The sequence below is a fragment of the Macaca mulatta genome, chromosome 12 (assembly GCF_049350105.2).
Source record: "Macaca mulatta isolate MMU2019108-1 chromosome 12, T2T-MMU8v2.0, whole genome shotgun sequence".
Classification (NCBI taxonomy): domain Eukaryota; kingdom Metazoa; phylum Chordata; class Mammalia; order Primates; family Cercopithecidae; genus Macaca; species Macaca mulatta.
Genome location: NC_133417.1, coordinates 55,221,815 through 55,244,506, shown reverse-complemented (window position 1 = coordinate 55,244,506; position 22,692 = coordinate 55,221,815). Strand labels below are relative to the sequence as shown.

Below are 22,692 nucleotides of genomic sequence, written 5' to 3'. Positions count from 1 at the left end.
TAAATGCAAATTAAAATAACAATCAGATATCTTTTTTTTTCTTCTACATTGGCAAATCGTTTTGTTTTTTATTGTAAGCATGTAATTCTAAATTCTGAAGAGAGTATACTTAGGTTGTGTGGCCTTCAGGAAGTGAATGAGTCCAGAGGGCTCTCCCCATATGAAAGGGATGAGGTATATACCCTTATAGAAGGGCTTGACAGATGAAGATTGTCCCTTTTTGCCCTTCTGCTATGTGAGGACATAGTGTTCTCCTACGGAGGACACAGCATTTAAGTCACTATCTTGGAAGCAGAGAGTGCACCCTCAACAGACAATGAACTTGGACTTTGGGCCTTGATATTGGACTTTCCACCCCCTAGAACTGTGAGAAATTTCCATTCTTTATATAAATTGTTCAGCATATGGTGTTTTGTTATAGTGGCACAAGACAGACTAAGAGATAAAGAAGAGTCCATGCTGTTATACTGTTGGAGGAGTATAAAATTGTATAACCACTGTGTAAGGAAATGTATCGATATATATCAAACACCTTTAGAAAGAACATACCTTTTAATTAACAATCTGCTTCTAAGATTTTAACCTAAAATAATTTATTAGTATGCTTACAAAGGGTTTGGAGGGAAATCTATAATTTAATGCTTCAGTAGGGAGACTGGTTACATGAATTACATTACACAGGCACAATAGAATATTGTCACAATTAAACACTATGATAAAGATATCTGTTTTTACAAAGAATTGATATTAAAAATACATATTTTTGTGAAAACACACAGAATTCAATATGGTGCATATAGGATTATCCTAACATAAAGAAAAAATATATATGTGTAAGTCTGAATAGTAATACCCCCAAATATAAACAGTGGTTATTTTTAAGAATTGAAATTTTGGTGATTTTTACTTTCTTTTTGCCTATTTCATTTTAGAATTTTTGTTCAATAACCATGTACTACTTATATTATTTTAAAACACTTAAAGAAAGGCTGAAAAATTTTAGCTCCAACAGTAATTTTTAAACATACACTTTAATTTAGACAAGTGTTAAATTTACAGAAAAAAATTGTGAAGGTAATCTAAACAGAATTCTCATAAACCTCACACCCAACTTAGTATATTATCAACTTACATTGCTATGGTACATTTGTCACAATTAATGAAACAACATTAATATATTACCTTTAACCAAAGTCCATACTTTATTCAGATTCCCTTAGTTTTCACTTAATTTCTTTTTCTGTTCTAGGGTGTCCCATTCAGGATACCATATTACACTTAGTCACCATGTCTCCTTAGGATCCTTTTGGCTGTGACAATCTCAGACTTTCCTTGTTTGTAATTGCCTTGACAGTTTTGAGAAGTACTGGTCAGGTATTTTCTAGAATATTCCTTAATTGGTATTTATCTTATGCTTTTCTCATGATTAGACTGAGGTTATGAGTTTTGGGAAAGAAGACCACAAAGGTAAAGTGCCATTCTCATCACATCATATCAAGGGTACATACTGTCAACATGACATCGATATTGACATTCTCCTTGATCCCCTGTCTGAGGTAGTGTCCATCAGTTTTCTCCCCTGTAAAGTCACACCCTTTCTTCCCCCTTACCTACTTCGCTCTTTGAAAGGAGGTTACTAGGCAGAGCCCACACCTTTTTTTTTTTTTTTTTTTTCCTTTTTTGAGTCGGAGTCTCGCTCTGTCACCCAGGCTGGAGTGCAATGGCGCGATCTCGGCTCACCGCAGCCTCTGCCTCCCGGGTTCAAGCAAGTAGCTAGAATGACAGGGGCCCACCACCAGGCCCAGCTAATTTTTATTTTATTTTATTTTACTTTTTTATTTTTACTAGAGATGGGGTTTCACCATGTTGGCCAGGCTGGTCTCTTTGGCCAGGCTGGTCTCGAATGCCTGACCTCGTGATCCCCCCCGCCTTGACCTCTCAAAGTGCTGGGATTACAGGCATGAGCCACTGTACCCAGCTGCACAACCCATACTTTATGGCATGGGTGGTTCTGTTCCACCTCTGTGAGAGTGAAATATCTACATAAATTATTTGGAGTTCTTCTGAATGGGAAATTTGCCTTTTATATGTATCTTTTTAACCATTTGTTTATATTAGTATTGACTTTCATCAGATATGTATTCTATACCTTAGGTTATAATCCATAACCACCCTATTTTGTTGTTCAGATTGCTTCAGTATTTTGGCTAGTGGGAATGCTTTCAGTTGGCTCTTTGTGACTCCTTGACATATGCCCATCATGTACATGTCTGTGTATGTGTGTGTGTTTGAGAACTTTCTTACTCTCTGGCACTACAGGATGCTCCACACTCATATTGTATATTTGCTGCTCCAATTCTAGACTCAGCCATTTCTTCGAGAAGGCCTGTTTCCTTTTATAAGAAAATGGTATTAGAAATCAATATGTAAGCTCTAGGTGTGCTTGTTGCTACTAGAGTGTTACCGTTTCTAGGCCATCTCAGCTGACAGAGCAAGGGAATGTATGTGTGTATACTAGCCCAAGTAAATACACAGATCTATAAATACCTCTATTAACCATGTGTGTTTATCTGAAGCAAAACATGAACTCATGCTCATGTTTCCAAATCAAATCATTCTTACCACATGGATTATTCTAGCCTCCTCCACTTGCTTACCTGTAACCTCTCACTCCAACAGAGACATCTGGCTGTCACCAACTACCATTCATTTGTTTAATTGTTTGATTTCAGTTTACATGTATAGAAATGTTTGTTTTGTTTTGTTTTGTTTTTTGAGATGGAGTCTCACTGTCACCCAGGTGCTGGAGTTCTGTGGCATGATCTTGGTTCACTGCAACTTCTGCTTCCCAGGTTCAAGCGATTCTCGTGCCTCAGCCTCCCAAGTGGCTGGGATTACATGTTAGAATTGTTTATCTGTACACCTATGGGAAACACCTTTATCAACTAAACTCTTACATACAGCTCTTTTTTGCCTTGATTCTTACAAAGTCCACCCATTTTCAAAGTTAGGTCAGCTCCATTTTCTCCTACCTCCTTTAGTGAAGCCAATTCAAACCTTTGTACTACAGTTATTCATTTATCATAATCTGCATTCCATTCTACTACTACTAATAATAAAATCTTAATCAGATGACTTGTCAGTTGTCCACTACTCTGAATGCCAGCTCCACTGGGCTGAACAGCTAGTCCATTAGGCATGTCTAGAGTTAACAGGTAACCTTTTGAATGTCCGCTGAGGATTCCGTAGACTAGAGATGTACAAGATGGGGTTATAGAAGCAGACTGTCCATCAAAGATTTTCTTCTTGGAAAACAGTGTGGGATTAAGCCTCTTGCTCAGCTTGTTAGGGACTCCCTTCTCCCTCCATTGCTAAAAGCAAATCAAATCAATGAAAGCTTCCTCAGTTAAGAGCTGGAGTAAGGATTGGGTAAGAGGAAAGCAGTGAGCATTCCTGGCATTTACCCACTCTACAAAGGGCTGTGTTGCTGGGGCTCTACATTCAGACACTAATGAGTCTTTGCTGTTGAATAGTTTTGGCTCCCTCTACCCTTTCCTTTGTGCCTGCCCATAAAGACAGTTGGAAAGCTTGCCACCACCACCACCACCACCACTCCAGAAATGGCATTTCTTCTGTCAGAAAGAATGAACAGCGTTGGTTACTGTAACCATCGACCTTGATCTCCCATTCCACTATCCCTGGAAAAAAACACAAATATGACTATTACTATTAGGCACAAAAAAATTGATCATAAAAAGCCTTCTGTTAGTTATTTTGGTTGTATTTATTTAGCTCAATAAGATGCAACATTTTAGTTGTTTTTGTTTCTTTCTTTGCTCTTACTCCTTCTCCTCCTCTTTCTCCTTTATCTCCTACCGAGATAATCCAGATAATCAGGAAGTTGGTTCTTTTTATGGAATGAATTTATATAATTATTTCACTCTTACTGGGAAATTTTCAAAACCTTTAGCTAATTAATACTAAACCTGTGGAATAATTAAGAGGACAGATTCTGTATATTTTCCATAGTGGTAGTGCTTTAAATGTGAAATTAACATGTCTTTTTTCTCTCCTTCCACTTTGCTCTGCTGCTGCCTTGTAACATTCCTTCAGGAATGTAAAGTTCCTGTCATTTTCAAGGAATCACATAGCCTTCAGATACTGCCTTTGGAGTCTCCACTTTGCTCACACAATTATAAAAATCTCCGGTGAACATTGCGTATTTTCTGTATTTTCATTACTGCCTTTAACAAAGGGGGCTATCATGAGGAAATTCGGACTTTCTCTTGCAATTTATGTGTGCGTGTGTGTGCGACAGGGAAAGAAATTAGAGGTTAGACATCCCTGCCTTGAATACTTATTCTAATGAAGTTACAACTGTGTGTGTTTGGCAGACATGTATAGTATTCATGCTGAATAAGAGGCTATACAAATTACAGTTTTGCATAAATGAATAATTTCATATATGTTGATAATTCATGCACTGTCAAGTGATCCAAAGAACACTGATGCTTTCCAAGTTTTTTTTGTTCCTCCTTTTGCTCAAAGGGACATGATTAGATACTTTCTTTAATATGAGAGGAGAATGAAACAAACCCTCCACCTCACACACATCCCACAACTTGACAGACTGTAGCGTTGACCTTCCACATGTGCCTGCTTTTTGTGCCTGGGCAGACCAGAACACCGTTATTTCTTCTCCCTATGGAAAGACTGGTAAATGTTACCCAGATGAAAGAAGAGAAGATTCTATTAAATGTGGTCTATAGCTAATTCCACGAGGCAGCATTGTGATACTTTAGCCAAGGAAGCATTGTTCATGGTTTCCTACAGTCATCTTTTCTCCAGGGTCCCTCAAATTGGACCTCTTTGGAAATTGTGTGTGTGCAGAAAGTGATGGGCATGATGGCCATTGGATCCAAAAGAGAAACAAATCTTTTACATAGTATTAATGTCTTACTTTTAAAAATGCAGTGACTATTTGGTAACGTAAATTTATACATATAAGGACAATTACATGGTTTTGTCAGAGGTTCCAGCTTGAGTTCAGGCTTATTTAGGGACAGGTCTGGGCACGTCTGATTAACTGCTTATGTTGGCCAAATAGAATTTATTAGCTGAGGGGTTAGAGAATCTTCTCAGATAGTAACAGTATAGTCTATTCAGGAGAAGGAGGAGTTATGCACTAAGATGCTGAGTAAGCTGCAAAGTCATATTTGTGATACTGAGTATGGTATAGTAGCGCCTATGCAATCCGCACCTAGCCTAAGCCATGATTACCTATGTGGATTCTAAGAATAAACTCAGAGACACACGAAAACAAAACAACAGGATTGAAGGAGCTGTTTCACCAAATATTCTAAGATACTAGAATGCAAACAGGGCTGATTTGAGAAGTATTTAGTAAAATATGACACAGAATGGGGAAAAGCCATTAAATATTACAAAAGTTATTCAGTTTCAGCCGGGTTTTATGAGAGCACTGAGAAATGGAGTGTTGGCTGCTCTTTGGCAAGTATTCACATTTTCAAGCGCTTGAAAGGCTCTCCCTGAGGACACCTAAGGATATCTGGAAGGGACTTTGCTGAGGCCTGGAGGTCCCATGTTAGCAAAGATAGTGATAACTGAATTATTACCATGAATTTAATTTTATTAATTCCTATGGGATGGTGAACACCGAGAAAAGGCAGTAAAATTTGTTTTTCATTTGAGCTACTCCTCATTATATTCTCTACTTTCAATGCCACCTTCAATGTTGCACACAGGCTGAAAGAAATCAACTTCTGTGCACATGTTTAAACAGATTATTTCTCGGCTAACATAAGCTGGGAGTACGACAATGGGAATTTTAACAAATGAATTAGGCCAGGCGCGGTGGCTCACGCCTTTAATCTCAGCACTTTGGGAGGCAGAGGTGGGTGGATACGAAGTCAGGAGATCGAGACCATCCTGGCAAACACAGTGAAACCCTGTCTCTACTAAAAATACAAAAAATTAGCCAGGCGTGGTGGCGGGCGCCTGTAGTCCCAGCTACTCGGGAGGTTGAGGCAGGAGAACGGCATGAACCTGGGAGGCAGAGCTTGCAGTGAGCCGAGATCCTGCCGCTGCACTCCAGCCTGGGTGACAGAGTGAGATTCCGTCTCAAAAAAAAAAAAAAAAAAAAAAAAAAAGAATTAAAGACTGGAAGCACAAAAAATTAGAGGAGATAAGTCATCTATTTAAAAATGTGCATTTTTCCTTAAGTGGATCTATTTGGTCTACCCTGTTATATTTCAAAATTTTGTTATCTTTTTTAATATAAACTATATCCAAACAAGCAAAACAAGAGAGTTTCTGAAGGAGAATTTGAGCATCATTTTCCTATTCTCTGACTCTATAAGAATTAATCAGCTAATGAATCAGCTAGTTATTAATTATTGTGTCCCTTTAAAGCACCCAGTTCTGCCCTTCTATGTCTCAACATAAGATAACGCTGATATCTCCCTCAGTTTTATTTTTGTCTTTCAGCTCTATGGTAACTTGTGTGAGACATCTGTGCACAATCCATCCAGCTGTGATTAAATTCCTGATTTCAGTATTTGTGTGTGTGTGTGTGTGTGTCTTTCAATTCAAAAATTAAAGGCAAATTCCTGTGGAAAGAGATACTTGGATAACGTCTGCAAATGTAAGTAGTTCCCAAAGGGAAAAATTTACAATCATAATTTTAATTAGGGTCCCAAATGTTCAGTGATTCTAAGAGCACACTAGTAAATATTATTTTTACAATCTGATTAAATACTTGACTCACATGAATAGGCCTCATTGTTTCTCATATTTCAAAGGGAGAGGGGCCTGAAGGGTCTTCTTATAAATGAAATGAATTATACTTGTCCTACTTGCTGTGTTGAGCTACCTTGCAACAGTGAGGAAAAGGATCAGTAGAACAGCAAAGCTTTTATCATATTCCTGAAAATTAGGGCAACCCACCAGCTATCTGCATCTAGGATAGAAATTGGTTTAACAGTGTAATAGAAGTCACTGAGATAGATTCCCTCCCCTCTCCCCCAATACCACATCTGAATGGACTCATAGTGATGAACAGGGAGGAGAGAGACATGCCTTCTCCCATCTGAACCCAAAGAAAGGTCTGGGAAGGGTCTCGGTTTTGCTGTGGACTAGGTTGTATTTGTTTGTCTTTTTTCATAAAGAGCATTTCATTTTACCAAGTTTGCTGCTTGTGACCTTGTTTACTGCGAGTCCAATAACTGGATTTAAATATGTTCCAAGGTTTATCTTGTTGCATTTCTTGTTCACAAAGCCAAAGCACATCCTAGGAGCAAAACAGCATTGTGGCCAAGTCTTCCCAACTAAAATATATAGAGGTCTATTATAGCGACTCAGTAAATAGCTTGGACCAGACACCCAGACTTTCGGTGCTAATTGTAAGTGCTTTAGACATATTTTTCCTCGCAAACAATTAACAGTTATTCTGGTATATATTTCCCTGGATTAAACCTGTGAATGGGCGTAACTGTTTCCTCTCAACTGGCGGCTCTCTTGCCACTTAAAAATCTAACAAGTTTTTCCAATGCCACTTTCAGTATTACAATTACTAGCTGGATCTTTAGCTGAAGCTTCAGCTGTATGTTTAGTTTAAATAGGGATAGCTATCAAACCTGACCCTTGGTGTAAGCATGTTCCTTTCTTAGGAAAAGTCCCAAGGCCTTTGGCCCCGTGCATGCTTGTGGAATTGCTATCTGTAATGTGGAATGGGATGAGATATTGAATGGCATGCTGTCCATCATTCTGTTATGGAATACCACTGTGAGTAATGTTCTGGTGTCTCTTACATCCAACAGCTTTGCATTTGGAGCCCAATAATATTTATTCAAGTGTTGGACTGGCTGAACCATTGATACTTAGAGTCCAGTTCCATTGGGATTAAATAAACAGTGAAATATTTCAGCAATAGGAAAGGGAAAATAAAGAATGGGAAGTATTTTTCAAAATAAAAAGAAAGAAAAAGAAAAAATGTTATTAATGAAAGGCTTGCTTTTCAGACGACACTTTTTTTCCAAACCTATTTGCAAACTACCATGTCTGTTAATAGTCCTCAGATGGTATCTTCTATTAGGTTCATATTTGATGAACCTGTTGGTTTTGACAATGAGTTGCTGTAAGTAACTTCAGTACAATTATAAGTAACTTTTCAGTAGGATTGTATCCGATTTGTATTTTAACTTCCAAGTACTTTGGGTCTGAGAAAGAATATATGATTTGAGATTTTTTTCATAAAGATCTATGGAAATAGATAAGGGAAATGTTGGCTCTGATCATTATAGATTCTGGTGGTGAGTGGAAAAGATAGGTCTGGCTCTGAGCCAGCCTCTGAGTGGCATCCTGCTTCTGCACAGGCCCTGGCTATGTGAGTCTGAGCAGGGCTTACAGTTCCCTGTGCTTCAATTCGCGTATGTGCAAAATGGCAGTAACAACTGGACCTACTACAAAGTGTGTTTGTGAAGTTCAAAATAATTGATACAGGCCGGGCGTGGTAGCTCAGGCCTGTAATCCCAGCACTTTCGGAGGCCGAGGCGGGCGGATTACAAGGTCAGGAGATTGAGATCATCCTGGCTAACATGGTGAAACCCCGTCTCTACTAAAAATACAAAAAATTAGCAAGGCGTGGTGTCATGCGCCGCTAATCCTAGCTACTTGGGAGGCTGAGGCAGGAGAATCGCTTGAACCTGGGAGGCACAGGTTGCTGTGAGCCAAGATCCCGCCACTGCACTCTAGCCTGGGTGACAGAGTGAGACTCCGTCTCAAAAAAAATAAAAAATAATTGATACGTTAAAATATTTAATATAGCATCTGGCATACACTAAATAATAAATAAATATCAGCTATTGTCATTGTCATTGGAAGGTATGAAATGTGAAGACTCTGTCACCTTGAAAGTAACCTGTGCTGAGCTGGCTGTGCTTCCAGTACTCCACAGACTAAGAAACAGAAGAAGGTGATGGGGAAAAAAAGTTGGTAGCAGAAATAGAAAGTAGTAGAAAGTAGAATGGAGACCACATCTTAGGCACCAAAGTAAAATAACTCATTTAGGCCAATACCCTAATAAGTAAGCTCAATGTATTTCTTCATTTTAAATTAAGAATTCATTGAACTTTAAGTGAAGGTATAGGCATCCGTGCTTTAAATACTTGCACTGGGATGTAGACATATAGGAGGAAGGCAGGTTAGGAGTGTCCCGGTGTATTAATTTCGTATTTCATTTCCCATGTAGGGGCATAGAATAGATCACCAGAAAGATCTTATAAAAGGAATAAAATATTTTTGTGCAAAATAACTCAGTGATGAAGCCATTGACTATATCTTCCTGTACCAAACTGACACTGGGCATGAGATTTTAAAAGAATTAGAGAAACAATGATAATCTAAAGACTGGATAACATACAGACAATAAGTCGAGTTGTAAGCATAACAGAGACTATCCTCTTTTCTCTATTTCTTTCCCTTGACTACTCCTTTGGAGTTTTCTCCACTAACTCCCTCACCCTCTATTCCCTTATATGCAGCTTTTCCAAGGAGTTCCTGACCCTTTTATGTCTATATAATCTATTTAATCCACACACACAGCTTCATTAGCAATCACTTCTCTCCAAAAATCCAGATATGAATTAACAATTGCCTGATGAATCCAGACCTTTATAGCAGCAATGGTACTCATCTTCGTTAAGTCTAACATCCAAATCCACTAGCTTTCCCTACGAATTAGAGCCTTTGTCTGAATTCCCTATTTCTGGAAACGACAAACAAGGTGGTTGCCTTAGGAACTCAATGTAACCCTTGAAACTTTATTTTTCTTCCCTTTCCTCAACCAATCCATTGCCAAAATCTAAAAAATTTTCCTCCACTATATCTTGTCCCTCACCTCTCTTTTCCATTCAAATGTCATCATTCTAATATATGCCTTTATGGATTCATTTGCATAGCTTTCCCTCCTGGACAAACTGCAAATGAAAGTGCTGATAAGACATATGATTCAACTTCGAAAGCTTCTTAATCTATTTTATCGTTGCCCATCTTATCATTATCAAATTCATATTCTTTTGGTAGTTGCAAGAACTGCCATATTCATAGCAGATACAATCCTATTCCTCCTTTGTTCAAAACCCTTAAATTGTTCAATGTTTATTTTAGATTTCCCCAAGGTTTTACCATATCACACACAGGATATTACATGTTCATTCCAGTGATACAGTCCTGTGTGCATTACAGGAATGACAGTATAATGCCTTCCCTTTCTTTCCCATTCAGGGAAACATCGCAAAACACAAATCAGGGATGGGACTGCCAGCGGACCCTTTCCCAGGGGAACAACAATTTAACTTGTGAAAGTTATTTAAAAAAAAAAAAAAAAAAAAAAAACAAAAACAAAAAAAAACATTAAAAGTGTCTACAAATTGTCCCAAGGACAAACAGGAAATAAAGAAACATTTATTCAAGAAAATCTAGTGAACCCGAGGATAGCAAGAGTCCATGATATTTCAGTCAGAATCCACTCCATTAACCTCTACTATCCGCCATCTCTGTGTTAGGGAAACTTTAAACCAGAAGCCCTACTCCCACATAGGTGTGGTCAAGGAGACAGGGGAACTCCCTTTCCCAAGCTTCTAGTCTGGAGCTATAGTTTCACTGTGGGAAGGGCTGACTGCTGACATATCTCTTCCCCACTCTCTCCAACCCTCCCTTGCAGAAGCTCTCTTCCCGGCAGGCAGGAACAGTCAAGGGGACGAGGCTTCTCTAGTTTCACCCAGCCCTGACTTGTAGGATGGCCAGCAGGCTTTCAGGCATGACAGACTGAGAATACTAAGCTCCTGATTGCCACAGCCCAGTTCTCTTGTAGGGCAGAGGTTCCATGCCTGGAGGGGCTGCCACCCCTTCCCATGCCCACTCACAGAGCAAGAGTGTCGTTATTAGAAAGTGGTCCCCATTCCTAGCTCTAGCAAATTGATGTAGGATTTCTGTTCAGGGAGAAAAGCAAAACATAAAGGCAAAGAGTTTCACAGCTCTACCTCTAGAGACTGACTTCATTTGGGAAAAAGAGAGATGAATTCCATTGTATGTTCGTTGTCTAAAATAATGGAGATTATTGTGAAAAAATTAAAAGACAAGTAGATCTGATGAAGGCAAAATGGCAGAGCAGCCAAAAGTTTAACGCGGGAACCAGAGACAATTAACCAGAGACAATGAACTTCCCTGTGATTATAAACAAATCCACAGGTTAGAAGGGCTGCATGTAAGCACTGTGTTGCACCCATATGGGGGCAATCGGAGCAGGACGTGGAGCCGACTTGAAAGCATTTGCAAGTCTACCCAAGTCACAGACAGACTCGTCAACACAGGGAAGAAGCTTCACACAACTTCTGGCAAAAAGTGACTGAACAATAAGCTACTCTGACCCAGGGTAACTCCTAGAAAGGTAGGCTTAAAAATGCTATCGCAGACCCTAATAATGCCATCTATGAAAAAACCACAGCTAACGTTATACTTAACTGTGAAAAAACTGAATGCTTTCTCTATAAGATTAGGAATAAGTCAGGGATATACATTTTTGGTGCTTCTATTTAGAGGCAATTAGGTAATACATATAAACATAAATGGCACCCAGATTGGAAAGGAAGAAGCAAAACTATGCTATTTACAGACGACATAAAACATTAAGAAATCCACAAAAAACTATTAGAGTTAATAAATGAGTTTTGCAGAGTTGCACTATACAAGACCAATATATAAAAATCATTGTATTTCTATATTTTTGCAGTAGTATTCTATTTAAAGTAGCATCAAAATTAAGATATGTGTACATTTGATAAAAGAAGCACAAGACTTGAAACCAAAAAATCATAAAACGTTATTGAAAAAGGTGAAGTCTAAATAAATGGAAAGGCACCCTGTGTTCATGGATCAGAAGACTTAACATTGTTAAGACGGCAATACTTTCCAAATTAATCTACAGCATCAATGCAATTCCTATTGATAGCCCAATCGGCTTCTTTTGTTGAAAAAGACAAACCGATCTTAAAATTAATGTAGATATAAAAGGAACCCAGAATAGACAAAATAATCTCAAAAAAGAGTAAAGTTGGAGGACTCACCTTTCTAAATTTTTAAACTTACTCCATGGCTTATAGTAATCAACACAATATGGTACAGGCATAAGGATAGACATATACATCAATAGAAAATAATTGAGATTCTAGAAATTAAACACATTTATGGTCAATTGATTTCCAGAGGTGTGCCAAAACAATTAAATGCATAGGGGAAGGATGTAGAGAACACTCTTTGCAACAAATATCCCTGGGACAACTGGATATCTACAAAGAAAAGAATAAATTTGAACACTTAACTCATTCATATGCAAACATTAACTCTAAATGGACAATGGTCTGAAACATGGAGGCTAAAACCATAAATCCACATAGAAGAAAACATAGGCATAATGCTTCATGACCTTGGGTTAGGTTAGTTAATGATTTCTTAGACACATCATCAAAAGAACAAGCAAAAAAAATGTGAGACTACCAAAAGTTAAAATCTTTTGTGTTGCAAATTTGACCATCAAGAGAAAAACTACCAATAGAATGTGAGAAAATATTTGCAAATTATCTATTTGATCAGGCACTTGTATCCAGAACGTATAAAGAACTGTTAAACTCAATAGTAAAAAGATGACTATCCAATTTTTAAACAGGCAAATATTTTGAAGAGCTGTTTCTCCAGAGAAGATATTCAAATGGCTAATAAACATATGAAATGATGCTCAGTAACCTTAGTCATTAGAAAAATAAAAATCAAAACAATGAGTTACTAATTCACATTTCCCATGTTAGGTATAACCAAGAGGACAAATAACAGCAGTCCCTTGGTATTCATGGGGGATTGGTTCCCGGGCCCTCCAACAGACACAAAATCCAAGGATGATCAAGTCCCATATATAAACTGGCATAGTATTTGCATCTAACCTATACACATCATCCTGTATACTTTAAATCATCTCTAGATTACCTATAATTGCTAATACAATGCCTATAAATCATTTCATTCACATTGATTCAACGTAGTACTAGTTGTTTAGCAAATTCAAGTTTTGGTTTTTTTGAACTTTGTGGAATAATTTTCCCAAATTTCTTCCTTTTTCCTCTTCCCCTTCCCCTTCCCCTTCTTTCTCCTTCCTTCCCTCCCTCCCTCCCTCCCTCCCTCCCTTCTTTCCTTCCTTCCTTCCTTCCTTCCTTCCTTCCTTCCTTCCTTCCTTCCTTCCTTCCTTCCTTCCTTCCTTCCTTCCTTCCACAGAGTCTTGCTCTGTCACCCAGGCTAGCCCTCCACCTCCAGGTTCAAGCAATTCTCATGCCTCAGCCTCCTGAGTAGCTGAGACTACAGGCATGTGCCACCACACCTGAGTAATTGTTTTTTTGTATTTTTAGTAGAGATGGGGTTTCCCCACGTTGGCCATTCTGGTCTGGAACTCCTGACCTTAGGTGATCTGCCTGCCTCAGTTTCCCAAAGTGCTGGGATTACAGTTGTGAGCCACCATCCCTGGCCTCCAAATATTTTCAATCCATGATCAGTTGAACTAACAAACATAAACCTCATGGATACAGAAGCTGATGGTAATCATGAGTGATGATGAGAATGCAGAGAAATCAGAACCCCTGTACATTGGGGGTGATTGTAAAATGCTGGAGACCTTTTGAAAAATAGTTTGGCAGTTCCTCAAACTTTAAACATAGAGATACCATATGACCCAGAAATCCCACTTCTAAGGTATATACCCAAGAGAAATAAAAAATATGAAAACTTGGCCAGGTGCAGTGACTCACGCCTGTAATTGCAAGACTTTGGGAGGCCGAGGCAGGTGGATCACAAAGTCAAGAGATTCAGAACATCTTGGCCAACATGGTGAAATCCGGTCTCTAGTAAAAATACAAAACTTAGCTGGGTGTGGTGGCACGTGCCTGTAGTCCCAGCTACTCGGGAGGCTGAAGCAGTAGAATTGCTTAAACCTGGGAGGCAGAGGTTGCAGTGAGCCGAGATCGCGCCATTGCACTCCAGCCTGGTGACAGAGTGAGACTCCGTCTCAAAAAAAAAACAAAAACAAGAACAAAAACTTATTCATAGCAACATTATTCATAATAAACAAAAGGGTAAACAACCCATATGTCTTATTAACTGATAAAGGAATAAATGAAATGTTGTGTATTCATATAATGAAATATTGGAAATAAAAAGAAAGGAAGCATTGGTAAATACTACAACATGAAAATGTTATGCTGAGGAAAAATAACAGCTAGTCACAAAAATACTATATGGATATAGTATGATGTCATTTATATGAAATACACAGAAAAAACAAGTTTATATAGATAGAAAACAGATTAGTGGTAGCTTATGGTTGAGGAGGTAAGGTAAGTGAAATGGGAACTGACTACTAATGAGTATTTTTTAGGAGTGACAAAATGTTCTAAAATTAGATTGTGATGATAGTTTCATAACCCTATGAATATACTCAAAAACATTAAATTGTGCCTTTTCATTGGGAGAATTCTAAATTTTACAGTTTAGATCTCACTAAAGCTTTTAAAATGCTAATTAGACCAAATAGATTAAATGTATAACTTTTTAATCTGCTCCAATCTTTTAAAAATATAAATTAAAACTTTCTCAAACACTTGAAATTTAGAATTTCTAATAATTTGTTAATTTATTCTCTTGAATTTTCTAGAACAGTGCTGTGCAATAAAAATATAATTTGAGTCAGTATGGAATTTTAAATTTTTAGTAAACAATTTTTAAAAGTGAAAAGAAACAGGTTAATTTTAGCAATCTATATTATTTAACCTTATCTATCTGAAATATTACTTCTATACTTAATGTAAACATTTTAATGAGATATTTTGCATTCTTTTCAAATATATCTTTAAAAATATTTCACCTGTGTTTTGCACTTATGACACATCTCAACTCCAACTAGCCATATGTCAAATGCTCAATAGCTACATGAAGTCAGTGACTACAATTAGACACTGCAAGTTCTAGATGGATTTTAATAAAATATAACAGTAATAGTTGTTGTATGTTCATCTTCTAGTCTTCAAGCGACTCTTCTTTTTCTTGTCTTATTGCATGGACTAGGGCCTCCAGTAAAATGTTGGATGATAGTGGGGAGAACAGGTTTCCCCAGCATTGTTGCTTACTTTAATGAGTACAGTTCTTATGTTTCATGTTAAGCTTAAACTGACAAAATTACTTGTGATCTGTTTAACGGCGAATTTTGACATAGTACTGAGTATTATTGTCTATCTAATTATTGTCTAAACTCCATTTCCTTAGGGTGAGTTATTTCCTGTGATGTCTACTGTAAGCAGCCACTTACTCAAGTACTCCAGATAGCTCCAAAAAAACCTAAGATGGTTTAGCCCTGGTTCAGGCTGAGAGTCCTTCTCCACAAACACATGAAAACCTTCACTATTTGCTAAATCAATAACCTAGTACTTTAAGCAATTCTCTTTTCTAAAAACTGAAATTTAATGAAAAAAACACAGGGATATTTGAACTGATGTGCTTTATGACCTTGGGAAAAATAAAACAACACACACACAAATTAAATTATCATATTTAGAAAAATTAAATTAATTCTGAGAATAATTAAATTAATCCCAAAGTCTTATTTATTTTTAGGCAGTTAAACAATTAAAAGAATATGTTTACTTTCCTGAAATTGTCTCAGTGGGAAGGGAAAGTCTATTAAATGACAACTCTCTATGTAGATTCATAGCTGTTAAACATAATTAGTTTTAATATTTACTGCACACTGTTTCTATTTGTTATATGGAATGAGAAAAATATGTTAAACAAAAATGTTTTACATGTACATATATGCATATGTGTATATATATATTGCTGTATATGTTGGTATATAAATTGCAATATATGTATGCATATATATATAGGTCTCTACATATAAAACATCTTTAACATATTTTTTATCTTTCCATATAATGTATAGAAATAATGGACAGTAAATATTAAAACTAATTATTTTTAACAGCTGTGAATCTTCATAGATAGTTGCCATTTGTCCGCCATTCCTAATGTTATAAGAAAATACAGTTATTAGGAAATAAAGTTATTGTTTATTATGGTTACTAGGTTGTAAGTTTATGCTGTGGTTTGAATATTGTTTGTTTTTCTCCACCAAAATTCATGTTGAAATTTGATCTCTGATGTGTCGGTGTTTAAAGGTGGGACTAGTGGGTGGTGTTTGGGTTATGGAAATAGGTTCCTCATAAATGGCTTAGTGCTGTTCTTGTAGTAGCATCTTCTTGTAGGTGCTGTTCTTGGTGCTGTTCTTCTCACTTTCCTAAGACTGGATTTGTTCTCTAGGAATGGATTAGTTCCCTCAAAAATGGGTTGTTGCAAAGCTAGGATGCTCCTCAGGTTTTCCTCCTCTTTGCATGTCCCCTCCTTTTTTTTTTTTTTTTTTTTTTTGACCTTCTCTGCCATGTTGTAATGCAGCACGAATGCCCTCACCAGAAGACAGATCCTTGACCTTGATCTTCTCAGTATATAGAACTACGGGCTAAACAAACCCCCTTTCTTCCTAAATTACCCAGTCTTAGATATTCTTTTATAGCAATAAAAATGGATTAAGACAGTATATAAGATGAAAAATATACAAACTTTATATTCACAAATTGGTAGGGCTTTAATTTAATTAAATTTTGTTTTTTGACTGAGTCTCACTCTGTCACCCAGGCTGGAGTGCAGTGGTGCGATCTCTGCTCACTGTAACCTCTGCCTCCCGAGTTCAAGCTATTCTTCTGCCTCAGGCTCTCGAGTAGCTGGGATTACAAGCGTGCGCCACCACACCTGGTTAATTTTTGTATTTTCAGTAGAGATGAGGTTTCACCATGTTTGCCAGGCTGGTCTTAAACTCCTGACCACAGATGATCCTCCCGCCTCAGCCTCCCAAAGTGCTGGGATTAAAGGCATGAGCCACTGCACCCAGCCAGGGCTTTAATTTTACATCTCTTTACCTTATAACTCAAACCCATATTAAATGGCTTCTGTACATATTAAGGGCTCTGAAGGCTCTATGGTCAAAAATAAGAGAAAAGCAAAATTTATTTCATATATTCAGAAGAAATATAATAGACAAGGACAATATTTCACATTTTCCTTTGTAAGGAACTGCATCCAAGTTTTCATCCAAATTGTCTTTTCTAATCCATTTAGTATTTTTATTTCCTACCTGCTTTGGGGTACAGGTTTAATACATATAAAAATTATTATATTGTCTTCTGCTTCCAAGAAGATAAAATTAACATAATTCTCCTATTTCTTCACTAAATACAGCTAAGAACTCTGGACAGTTTATATGAAACAAGCATAAGACGACTCCAAAAGGTAGAGACAAGGCAGAATTGCTAGGGAACTTGAGACCAAAGGAATGACACATTAGTAAGTTCTCCAGGCATGCTTTCTGATTCACATGTCCTTAAATTGAAGCTGAAGAAGTCAGTAATGCAGAAACGTTTTTCAATAAATTGACAAACTTCTAGCAAGATTGATGATATAGTTAGGACATTTGTGCCCTTCAAACCTTATGTTGAAATTTGATCCCCAGGATTGGAGGTGGGACCTAGTGGGAGATGTGTGAGTCATGAGGGCAGACTCCTCCTGAATGGGTTGGTGTCATGATTATGGTAATGGGTTCTCACTCTATTAGCTCACATGAGACCTGATTGTTACAAAGAGCATGGCCATTCCTCCTCTCTTCTTCTTGCTCCCTTTCTCAAGATGTGACATGCCTGTTCCTCTTTTGCCATAATTGAAAACTCCCTGAGGCTCTCACTAGAAGCAGATGCTGGTGCTTTACTTCTTGAACAGCCTGCAAAACCTCCTTTCTTTACAACTTACTTAGCCTTAGGTATCCCTTTATAGCAATGCAAAACAAACTAAGACAACTGACAGAGAATAAAAGACAGAAGATAAAAATTACCAATACCAGAAATAAAACAGGGTATATCCTTATAGTCTCTCTAGACATTAAAAGGATAATAGGGGAAAACAACGAACATCTCTACACACATATGTTTGACAACTTCAACAAAATGGACTAAACCTTCAAAAAACACACAAAGTATCAGCAACTCACCCAATAGGATATATATACTATATATATATGTGTGTGTGTGTGTGTGTGTGTGTGTGTGTGTATATATATATATTTTTTTTTTTTTTTCTTTTTTTTGAGACAGAGTCTCGCTCTGTTACCCAGGCTGGAGGGCAGTGGCATGATCTCGGCTCACTGCAACCTCCGCCTCGCGGGTTGAAGCAGTTCTCCTGTCTCAGCCTCCTGAGTAGCTGGGACTACAGACGCATGCAACCACAGGGAGGGCCTTGTAAGGTGGCAATAAGCAGAAATCCTCACAATAAATAGTTTTCAATGGTAGATATTGTCATGCACTTTGTGTGAGAAAAGAAGTGGCCTTAGGTAAAGAAAATATATGGCTACATGATCCAGGTCCTGGAAGGAAGAAGGTTAGAAGCTCAGAGACCAGGAGGTCTCTGAGATGGATTTATAGGTGTGAGCATGGAGTATAAGTACCTTGGTATCACATGTTAACACTTATCAAAGAGCACATGTTAAATAACGGGCCCTGAACCAGTAAGTAGATGAAATGGCCCAGTGACCTGATGTCAACTAACCTCTCCTGTCCTGGCACAATAAACGTGAATGTAGTAGCGAGGGCAGCAGGAATGGAAACTACATATAAGGTCAAAAGTAAGAGTTCTCACTGGCCGCGTCCCATCCAGCCTTTGCCTCTGCCTATTATCTAACCTGTCAACAATAAGGACCAATGCTGAACTCCCACTATGGCACTATCCATCAAGTTCAATCAGCTACTTATGGCAAGTTCATTACATTGAACTCCTTCCACTCTGACAGAGGGTGGCAGTTTATCTTTACTGAGATTAACACTTATCTGCCTTTCCTGCTCACAGGATCTTTTCCAGCACCTCTACTCAGGGACTTAGAGATTGCTCCACTGACACTGGTTTCTTCATAATGTTATCTCAAAACAAAGGACCCACTCCACAGTAAAAGAGATACAGAAATTGACATAAGACTGTGGAATTCACTGGTCCTATCACACTGGTCCTGCATCACCCAGAAGTTGCCAGCTTGATATGGCATGAAAACACCTTTTGAAGATGCATCTGGAGTGCCAACCAGAATATGCATCTTGAATGTTTGATGTCCTTCAGGACAGCACATACACTCTAAATCAATGACCATTTTATGGTACTGTGCCCCTAATAGGTAGAAAATATGGGCTTGGGAACCGAGGAGTAAAAGTATAAGCAGCCCTGTTTATCATCATTCCTATGGTACCCATGTGAGGGACTGGTGTGTCCTGTACCTAAAACTTTAATCTCTTGTGGGTCTGGAGTTCCTTGTTCCCAGAGGGGAAATGCTTCCACCATGGTATACTTATACTACAAAGAGAAATCCACTAATTGGTGAATGTTTCAAAATTTTTAAATGACTGTTCAAGGCTGTGAATTTTATCCATTCATTGTTCTCCAGATTCCAAAATACGTAAAAGCTACTAACCAAAGTGAACATTAGTGAAAAAAATTCTGAAAATTCCTTACTTTAGTATCCAAGTTCTAAGAAAAGATTCTAGCATCTCATAGATTATCAGTATTGGATGAATGAATGAATGAATAAATAAATGAATGAATGAATCATTTGCAATAAACGTTTAAAGTGGGTGAAAAACACAAGTATAGAGTGTTTGACAGTCTTTTGGAATGTTGAACTTCTATTGGAACTAAAAATACAGATTGCTACTCTATGGTCATAAAAAATACATTTACTTTAGTGAAAAAAGGCAGAAATCGCAAATGAAATGTTGGCTTAAAAATGCACAATTCACTAGACTAGCTCAGGTGCTCTGTTGTCATTCTTATTAGCAGTAATAATAGTGTTACTACTAATTAGTATTAGCAATATAATTAACATTGATATTTTAGTGTTAATGCTGGATTTTTATGGTATTCAACTTAATAAAAAAATCTGTAAGTAGAAAAAATACACAATTCATTAAATGTCCTCATTCAATAAAGTAGTTGTTACAGATATCATTATTATAAATTGACATTTTGGAATACTATAGGATGCAAAAACAAAGACAAAAAGTAGAAACTGGCCAGGCGCGGTGGCTCACGCCTGTAATCCCAGCATGTTGGGAGGCCAAGGCAAGCGGATCACGAGGTCAGGAGATCGAGACCATCCTGGCTAACATGGTGAAACCCCGTCTCTACTAAAAAAAGTACAAAAAATTAGCCGGGCGTGGTGGCAGGCACCTGTAGTCCCAGCTACTCGGGAGGCTGAGGCAGGAGAATGGCATGAACCTGGGAGGCGGAGCTTACAGTGAGCAGAGATGGCGCCACTGCACCTCCAGCCTGGGCGGTAGAGCGAGACTCTGCCTCAAAGAAAAAAAAAAGTCGAAACTGGACTGGGCATGGTGGCTCACGCCTGTAATCCCAGCACTTTGGGAGGCCAAGGTGGGCGGATCACGAGGTCAGGAGTTCGAGACCAGCCTGACCATCATGGTGAAACCACATCTCTACTCAAAATACAAAAATTAGTTAGGCATGGTAGCACACACCTGTAATCTCAGCTACTGGGGAGGCTGAGTCAGGAGAATCGCTTGAACCCGGCAGAGGCGGAGGTTGCAGTGAACTGAGATCATGCCAATGCATTCCAGCCTGGGTGACAGAGCAAGGTTCCGTCTCAAAAAAAAAAAAAAAAAAAAAAAAAGAAACCTTCATACTGTGTATGACTACCAATCAGGCTTTAGTCAATACAATGCTCATGCCATTGAAATCGTAAGGTATGTCTTTCTTTTTTCATATCATTGCAGACAAGGCTTACCATTTGTTTTCTTCTAAAAGATATAAAGTTAAACTAAGTATTTGCTGTCACTGTCAGGACCTTTAACTACAATTTTATATTTTTCAAATGGTTTTTTGGGGGATGGGGGACGGGGACAGAGTCTCGCTCTGTCACCAAGGCTGGAGTGCAGTAACGCAATCATGGCTCACCACAGTCGTAATATCCTGAGCTCAAGTGATCCTCCCACCTTGGCCTCCCAAGTAGCTAGGATTTCAGTCATGCACTACCCTGCCTGGCTGATTTTTGTATTTTTTGTAAAGATGAGGTTTCTCCAGGTTGCTCAGGTTAGTCTCAATTCCTGGGCTCAAGTGATTCTTGGCCTCTCAAAGTGCTGGGATTCCAGGTGTGAGCCACCACACCTGGTCTTATGCTCATGTTTATTACCTCTTAATTCTCACAGCTTTGTAAGAGTTAGTTCCCTAAAACAAATCCTCCATTTTATAAAGGAGATAATTGAGACGGAGACAGCATCAGTGACTCTCTAAAGTCATCCAGGTGTGTCTGACTTCCAAATGGCTCTGTCCTCCTGTGCTGGCTACCATCTACGCTGCTGAGGAAATTGATTTCACTGTGGTTTTGTTACTGTCTCCTCATGGCTCAGCCTGGCTTTTGTTGGAGTCATGCTTTGGTTTGGGTTTGTCTTTTGCTCTGTGGTTTTGGCACAGTCCCTAAATATGCCCTGTTTATTCTATCCATATGGCAGTTTTCATTTGATGCCACACAGTTTGCAGTCTTAGAGGATGGCTCACGTTTGAATTTCATGTTACTCTTCCAGGTCAGTCTGATATCCACCACCCAGTTCTCCAGGTGGGAGAATAATCAAAGAGCCTTGGGGGAAAGAGGGATTCTCAGGGTTGGCCTTGTGGCCTTCCTACATGATGAAGATGTGAAGGCTGGATTTGATAGTGAAGAGTCTTCTTTGTGTTCTCTCATTATTTATGCCACATCTGCCTCTCAGTATTTGTGTCAATGAGTCACTGTAATTACAGCCGTTGGATAATTTCCCCCGTTTTACAACACAAACCCGACTGTGTGAGTGCTCCATCAGAGAAAAGCATTTATTTCCTTGCAGCACCGTCAGGCAGCAAGGTCTAGCTTTCTTGAGACGTGGTGATTAGCCAAGTCAGATGAAATGGCTTCTGTTCTTACTCAAGCTAACTGAAAGTGAGACTTGAGGAGCTTAGCTGATTACGGAGACACAAAGGATCAGAATTCTTTTTTTCCTATATAAAATCCCGAATTTTGACTGAGGATCCTGCTTAAAAAATGATTTATGGAAAAATAAACTATGCTGACCCTGAAATGGAGGGGTGGGGGTGAACTGGGGAGAATCACACTTCACTGTTTCTGTTCACTAGTACCCCCGCCCCAAAACAAATAAGTAGCTCGTACCATCTAGGAAGATGTTATATGGCAAAAATATCTGGTTTAATTAAATACAAAAATAATTCTTGAAAGTTGTATGTATGATAGAACCTAGGTGTTTTCAGTTCCTCCATCCTGTTGCTTGTTCATAGCCTAGTTCCCATGATGAATTAAAAAATACTGGGTCTGGAGCAGAAACTCTACTGTGCCATAAGACAGAACTAATCTTGTAATTCTACCACATTGCAGGAGGAGAAAAAAGACCTTGTATATTATGACACTCTTTTTTGATTAATACTATGGGTGTTCAT

At 38.3% G+C, this 22,692-nt stretch overlaps 1 long non-coding RNA gene across 1 annotated transcript; it reads left to right on the top strand.

The window, feature by feature from the left end:
- The first annotated feature begins 6,505 nt into the window (after positions 1-6,505).
- LOC114671511 (uncharacterized) lies at positions 6,506-22,116 on the top strand. The gene is made up of 3 exons (XR_003721556.2): positions 6,506-6,664; positions 17,404-17,508; positions 21,792-22,116. It is a non-coding gene; the product is annotated as an uncharacterized LOC114671511 (long non-coding RNA).
- The last annotated feature ends 576 nt before the right edge of the window (positions 22,117-22,692 follow it).